Source organism: Babylonia areolata, chromosome 11 (genome assembly GCF_041734735.1).
Source record: "Babylonia areolata isolate BAREFJ2019XMU chromosome 11, ASM4173473v1, whole genome shotgun sequence".
NCBI lineage: Eukaryota > Metazoa > Mollusca > Gastropoda > Neogastropoda > Buccinidae > Babylonia > Babylonia areolata.
Window position 1 is genome coordinate 6,559,863 of NC_134886.1, and position 8,291 is coordinate 6,568,153.

The window sequence follows — 8,291 nt, forward strand, 5'->3', positions numbered from 1 at the left end:
TATATTTTGTTTTAATGGCATCCAGTCGTAGTCTGTTTATTAAACTTTATTAGACTGGTGAGCCTTCTGCCACTGTGATGCCCTTTATTTGTTTGAAAAGAAAACATGCGATCAATTTTACGCGAGCTATAGGCAGTATTTTCTCTGTTAGGGTCAGACTCCTGTTTTAGTTTATTGACATGGGGTTCCAGCAAGTTTTCTCCAGCAGAGAATATCATTCTTGTAATGAATATGGAATACGAAGTTTTACGGCATTGTAAATGTTCATTGCGCCTTTCTTCGCACAATAATCCACCCGCTCATTTCCAATAAAAGTTAACCTTTGTACCGTGGATGGTCAAAACATGAATTGTAATTATGACGAATTTCTGTCACGAGTTCTCCTCTTGTCTTCAAATTAAAAGATTTTAATCCTTGTAAAACAGATTTAGAATCGACACAAAATAACACTTGAAATATGGTAATGGAAAGATCTAGTAAGTGATTTAATCCCATTAGTATAGCCGTACGTTCTGCTGTGAGTATAGAAAAATCTTTACCGATATGATAGTTTTTCTATACTTTTAATGACGGAATTATAAATGCTGCCCCTGTCTGATTGTTATCAAGTACTGAACCATCTGTATATACTTTAAGGTGAATAAAATTTGAAAAATGTTATTGAATGTGAGATTTAACATAAGCAGGGGGAGCAGGGCATTTACCTTTCTTAGTTTAAATCCAGGTAATTAATGTCAAATGTTGCGTTGTTCATCTCCCATTTAGGTATTGTTGTGTATGACAACCGAGGGGCAGTTTCATTTGGGTTCACTCCTGATGTTTTAGATATGGCAGAGGTATAAGTACCTATAGTCGTGAGGGAATGAATAGTCTGTGCTCTTTTAGGGAAATGAAGGTTTGATTTTATACTGATCTCGGCAACATTTGAATTTTGAACTGTTGTACTTCTCAAGATATATTTTGCTGATGCAAGTTTCATCTATTCTTCAAAGGGTAATGCTTTAATTTCTGTGTATGTTTTTAAAGTTGAAGCATGAACTGGAACACCAATAGCAAGCTTGTATGCTTTACTATCCACGCTTTGTAATTTCTTTAACAGGTATTTTGATGCAGAAACAAAACCTCTTGTGCATAGGTTAGTTTTGAGTACAGAAGTATCCTGACCCCAGTGTTGCCTGCTAACAATCTTTAATAAGTTGAGGCTTTTTCTATATATTATTTATTAAGACTTCTTGCTATAGCGCATATTCTTGAAGCTCTATGCGCTTTACAATAGCACTAAAAACATTCACTCAAACATCCACAAACAAACATATGCATATAATTTGAAATATAGGCGAGAGAGAAAAATTAAAATAGGTCATGTCAGTTGATTAAATCGAGAAATGCAACAGGTATTTTTTTTTTAAATAGACAACTGAAATTGAAAGAACACAAGTACGTATACGCATATATATATATATATACGTAGGCACATACATACATGCAGCTTTCGTCAAGAGGTATTCCAAGTGTCTGTTTTGATGTGAGATATACACCAAGGAATTTTACTACTTGTTTGTATTCCATCACTGACCCATCTATTTAAAAAAATTGGTAATATGTCTGGGTTATAACCAGGATTAAACATGCAACCTGATAAACCAATTGATTTGATTTTATAGAGTAATCTTGAATGCCATACTTTGTCATACGCTTTTTTTATGTCAAAGAAGGTGGCTAGCACATTTCTTCTGCGAGCAAACTGATGTTTTATCTGGTTTGTGATTTTAACTAGGTGGTCAACTGCTGTTCTCCCTTTTCTAAAACTTGCTTGGTTAACCGTGTGTGTGTGTGTGTGTGTGTGTGTGTGTGTGGAGAGAGAGTGGGTGTGGGGGATGGGGTTGGGGTGGGGGGAGTGTATGCGAATGCGTGTATGTTTGTGTTTTTATGTATACATTTTTTTTAAAATCATGTATATAATATATATGTGTGTGTGTGTGGGGGGGGGGGGGGGGGGGTGGAGGGGTGGAGGGGGGTGCTATAAAACTCCGCACTCGCTGTTCACTCACAAAAATGTATTTCTAAAAACCTGTCTTCAAATTTTCGCCTCTAGGGCTTTGCCAGGAATACATAAAAGAAGAGAAACAAGCACTCCAGTTGCATTCAAGGAAGCGTATCCATTTTCAACTCTCATTTTATGACTCTACAAACATCTCCCCCCCCCCCCCCCCACACACACACACAGAGACACCCCCCCCCCTCTCTCTCCCTCCCTCCTCTCTCTCCCTCTCTATCACTATCTCTCCCTCTCACGCACATACATCTATATTCATATAAAACCTTAAAAAGACATGCAGTTGTTGTTAGTTGATAATAAATTGTTTGGTGAGATGTTTTCTTTGCATATGATTACGATTTTAACGTATTTGTCCAGGTCCCTTCAGAATGGGCCGATGGTCTCTGAAGAAATTTTATTTCGTTTTCTGTCACAGCGAAACACAGACACACAGACACAGAACCTCCCACCCCCACCCCCACTTGGTTTATCATGTGTTGCTTGGATTAGATGTAAATAGTAAACAGTACTGGGCTTACCTTCTCAGCGAAATCTTGTGTACAATAGGTTTGATTTTGTGTGGTTGCAACAAGGTGTTGGTGATGTGAAATAATTTGTTATCATTTTTAAGCAAAGATTTATAAACCTGTTCATTCAAGAATGGTCGCTTACTATTAGTGATAGAGACATACATTCCTGCTACAGACTATTTAAAGTTATATTTGAAAAAAGTAAAATACATAAATGCTGATTTATATCATTTCACGGTGGCGTTGTCTCAGGAAGTATGTAATGTATTTCCTTTGGATCATGATGTTAATAGATACACTGAAAATGAGGTTTTAAGACAATGTCTTTTTGCCAAGGTGAACTGGAAGATGAATACCATCTTTTGTTGTTGTTTTTTTTTCTGTGTACATTGATTTACGGACAAGTTTTCTTCAAGACTGTTTAAATATGTCTCCTGCTACACTTCTTCGAATCAAACATTGTGCAGAGAGAAGTATGAAGGTTTACTTCCCAAGCGATCAGAAGGAGAAACCATCTACTCAGACATGAATAAGTTAAGTGTCACGTCCATGAACAGTATGATATTGTGTAAAGCTATTCAAGTATTATACCCCCCCCCCTCCCCCTCACCCCCTCCCTCCGTTCAATCCTGCCCCCCCCCCACCCCCCCACCCCCAGTCCCTTGTATTGAATTATGGTCCATGGCCAAAGTTCATTTAAACATATTCATTCTCTCTCTCTCTCTCTCTCTCTCTCTCTCTCTCTCTCTCTCTCTCTCTCTCTCTCATGACTGGAGGTGAAAATAACAAGTTTTGCCTGTTATGAGAGGTCGTTGAAGTTTCCTGTCAAACCCCGGTAGTTACGTCCAAACGTAATGATAAAGATTGCCAGGCCATTTGCGGGGCTTCTCGGTATAGAGTTCATAAAAATGTGGAGACCACGTGGGAACTAAGGGACTAGCACAGTCTTCTCCTTGGAGGCATCGTGAATTGAAGTGTCAACTATGCCTCCAGTGTCATGGCCACCACTACCAGCCATGAGTTCATTGATGTGAATCCACGGCTATCGCTTGGAAGCCACTGAACAACTGTAAATATTTGGCTGAAACATCGGTCAAATGTTCAAACACATTTTCAAGCTGTGTTGTCAAGGAGAGTCCGGCTGTAAACCATAGGCGGCCTTTTATAATTCTAGTAATCTCTTGGCTTTATACATGAATAAATGAATAAACAAACGAATAGATAAATAAGTAAACATATCAATAGATTATTAGATACATGATTAAGTAAATAGATGAATAAACAAATACATAAATGGATGAACAAATAAATAGATCAATCAATAAATAAAAACACAAAAAAACATACCTGCTTTAATGAAATGGTTCCCCTTTTTGAGAAATATGTCTATTGACGTATTCCCTGCATGGACACGTATGTTCGTCGTGTTTCGGTGCCGCCGGGAATGGTTTTCGTCCTGACACTGTTGCTCCCTGGAACGTACACTGGGGCCTGGATTTCTTCTTCTTCTTCTTCTTCTTTTTCTCCTCCTCCTCCTCCTTCTTCTTCTTCTCCTCCACCTCCTCCTCCTCCTTCTTCTTCTTCTTCTTCTTCTTCTTCTTCTCCTCCTCCTCCTCCTCCTTCTTCTTCTCCTTCTCCTTCTTCTTTTTCTTCTTCTTCTCCTCCTCCTCCTCCGTCTTCTTCTTCTTCTTTTCCTCCTCCTCCTCTCCTCCTCCTCCTTCTCCTCCTCCTCCTTCTTCTTCTGCTTCTTCTTCTTTTTCTTCTTCTCCTCCTTCTCCTCCTCCTTCTTCTTCTTCTTCTGGCAAAATGTAGCAGAAATCCTCTCTGATAGGTACACGAATATAACATTTACATGCACTCAAGGCCTGACTAAGCACGTTGGTTTGTGCTGCTGGTCAGGCATCTAACTTGCAGATGTGGTGTAGCGTGCATGGATTTGTCCGAACGCAGTCATGTTTCCTTTAGAAATTGAAACTGAAGCTGCTGCTTCTTCTTCTTCTTCTGCTTCTTCTACTCCTTCTTCTTCCATCTCCCACACCTATGTCCGTGGGGAGAAGGGACAATGTATGGCGGTTGTATATCCCAACCTTTTTTTTGTGTGTGTTGATCATTTCGGTTGCAAATCTGCCTTAAGAAGAGAGAGAGAGAGAGAGAGAGAGAGAGAGAGAGATGTGAACAAACTGAGCTTGATGGAAGCTGACCTCCTTTGACACCATGTGCACTATTAACTCTATGATTTATCACCAGCGGGATGAGCATGAAAGAAGGCAATCTCACACCTATGCACCGGAAGAAGACCGGATATTAGCTGTCCTGTTTTTTTTTTCTTCTCATTTCCGTGACGATATCACTCCCCCCCAGGATTGAAGGTCGAAATGTTCACCATCTTTATCTGGCAAGTGTCTCCCGCATCCCTGCGTCTGTTGACTGTTGTTCGAGGAAGTGTATAGAGTGGTGTGTGTGTGTGTGTGTGTGTGTGTGTGTGTGTGTGTGTGTTTCTGTGTGTGTGTGTGTGTGTGTGTGTGTGTGTGTGTGTGTGTGTGTGTGTGTGTGTGTGTGTGTGTGTGTGTGTGTGCTTTGATATTTTGCACTTTGCTGAGGGCAGGATGAGGCACATAGGACATCCTGGTCATCCACTGCATCCGTTTCCATCTCCAGTCGTCTTGACCTCGTCTTGCCACTGGATACAGACGGTCTCGGACAAGAGAGTGAGGTCGACGGTGCGCAACTCCTCACTATAAACAAAGTCATCGCGCAAGTCATCAGTCATCCTTCATCCCATACCATCATTTTCCCCAAGCCCTGTGGCGACAGGCGAGCGACGAAGCGACAGGTGTGGGTACACTGGCAGTCGTAGCCGCGGACCTGCACACAGGCGGCTCAGACCATAGGGTCGTTTTTCACCGACTGGAGCAGCGGTGGAGATCGGCAGCCCCTTGAGCGACTGAGCAGCCCTCTTCAGGACAGGACTGCTCACCTCCATGGCACGAGGAAGGGGCTAGAAAAGGTGCCCTAAACATTGCCTGCTCCACACCACCCTAGTCAGCATACCGCGGTCGACACACAAAGGAAAGAAAGAAGAAAACAAGGAGCACCCCATTGACCATTGCCACATGGAACGTCCATACGCTTCTGGACAGAGACGACTCAGACAGACCACAGAAACGCACAGCACTCATTGCGAGTGAACTTGCCAGGTACAACATCGACATCGCTGCCTTAAGTGAGACCAGACTGGCAGAAGAAGGTGGTCGCGGACCTGAGGAGATGTGAGGCTGGAGCTGGCTTCGCAGTGAAGACAACCCTCGTTGGCAAGCTGGCTGGCCCCCCGAAAGGAGAGAACGATAACCTGATGACGATGAAACTCCCCTTATGCAACGGGAAGAAGTTTACCACCATTGTCAGCGCCTACGCGCCCACCATGACCAACCCGGATGAGATCAACGACAAGTTCTACGAGGACCTGAACGCTGTCATCACCACTGTTCCCAACGCAGACAAGCTCATCATTCTTGGTGACTTTAACGCGAGAGTTGGCTGTGACAGCACCTCCTGGGAAGGCGTGATTGGGAAGCATGGGGTTGGTAACTGTAACAGCAATGGTCTACTACTTCTCCATACATGTGCCGAGCACATCCTTCTTATCACAAACACCGTCTTCTGCCTCCCTACCCGTAACAGGACGTCATGGATACATCCTTGCTCTGGGCATTGGCATCTCATCGACTTTATCATCGTCAGGAAGAGGGGCAGGCAGGTCGTACGAGTCACGAGGGCCATGTGCGGCGCCGAGTGCTGGACAGACCACAGCCTTCTCGTCTCCAAACTCAACCTCCGCATCCAGCCCAAGAGACGGCCTCAGGGCATGAAAGCACTCAAACGCCTGAATGTCAACAAGCTGGAGCTAGGCAAAATCAAGCAGAGCTTTGCTGACACCCTGGAGGAACGCCTTGAGTCCACCGTGCTGGACAACCAGAATGTGGAGGCAGCATGGGGCGCACTGCATGAGACAGTGTACAACACTGCCACGGAGTGCCTGGGGTCTTCTGCCAGGAAGCACAAAGACTGGTTTGATGAGATCTGCACTGAGATCAAGCAGCTGCTGGAAGACAAACACCAAGCCTACAGAGCTCACATTGAAGATCCCAAGTCACAGTCAAAGAAAGACATACTGAAGAGTGCACGCAGCACCATCCAGCTGAAGCTGCGGCAGATGCAGGATTCCTGGTTGAGCAACAAAGCTGATGAGATCCAGGGCTTTGCAGACAGGAACAACATGAAGAACTTCTATAACGGCCTGAAAGAAGTCTACGGTCCCACCACCTCCGGATCTGCTCCACTCCTCAGTGCTGATGGTTCTACCCAAATCACTGACAAGGACGGGATCCTTGAGAGATGGGCTGAACACTTTGACAGCGTACTGAACCGCCCTTCCACCATCAATGATGAAGCCATCGACCAACTCCCCCAGGTGCCTGTCAATGAGTCGTTGGATGCCATTCCAACTTTGGAGGAGACCCAGAAAGCTATCCGTCTGCTATCCAGTGGCAACGCCCCTGGCTCAGACTCCATCCCAGCTGAGGTCTACAAAGAAAGTGGTATGGCGCTGACTGAGAAGCTTCATCCGCTGTTCCAGCTCATCTGGCAGCATGAGGCAGTTCCACAGGACTTCAAAGACGCTTCCATCATACACCTGTACAAGCGCAAAGGAAATCATCAGGCCTATGACAACCATCGTGGAATATCCCTGCTGTCCGTCGCAGGCAAGACCCTGGCCAGAGTGCTACTCAACCGTCTCATAGCGCACCTGGAGCAAGGTCTCCTACCAGAGAGCCAGTGTGGCTTCCGGAAAGAACGCGGGACTATCGACATGGTGTTTGCTGCCAGGCAGCTCCAGGAGAAGTGTCAGGAACAGAACACCGACCTTTACTCCACTTATGTCGATCTGACCAAGGCCTTCGATACTGTTAGCAGAGATGGCCTTTGGAGAATCATGGCGAAGTACGGATGTCCCAGAAAGTTCATCACCATCATACGGCAACTACATGATGGGATGCTGGCCCGAGTCCAAGACAACGGAGAGACTTCAGAACCATTCCCTGTCTCCAACGGAGTCAAGCAAGGGTGTGTTCTTGCCCCCACCCTGTTCAGTCTCATGTTTTCAGCCATGCTGACAGATGCCTTCAGAGACGCTGATGTAGGCATGGGGATCAGGTTCCGCACAGATGGCTCACTCTTCAACCTCAGGAGGCTTCAAGCAAAAACCAAGGTGATGACAGACACCGTCAACGACTTCCTGTTTGCTGATGACAGCGCTCTCAACGCTGCCTCCGAAGCTGACATGCAACACAGCGTCGACAAATTCTCTGCTGCCTGTGACAACTTTGGCCTCACAATCAGCACAAAGAAGACTGAGGTGATGCACCAGCCAGCTCCAGGAAAGCCTTACGTTGAACCAAACATCTTCATCAACGGGCAACGACTGAACGCGGTGGACAAGTTCACATACCTGGGCAGTACACTCTCTCGCACAGTTGTCATCGACGACGAGGTGAATGCCAGACTCGCCAAAGCCAGCGCTGCCTTCGGCAGACTCCATAAGAACGTTTGGAACAGGAGAGGCATCACCCTTGAGACGAAGCTCAAAGTATACAAGGCCATAGTTCTCACCACACTGCTCTATGGATGTGAATCATGGACGGTCTACAAACTCCACGCCAAAA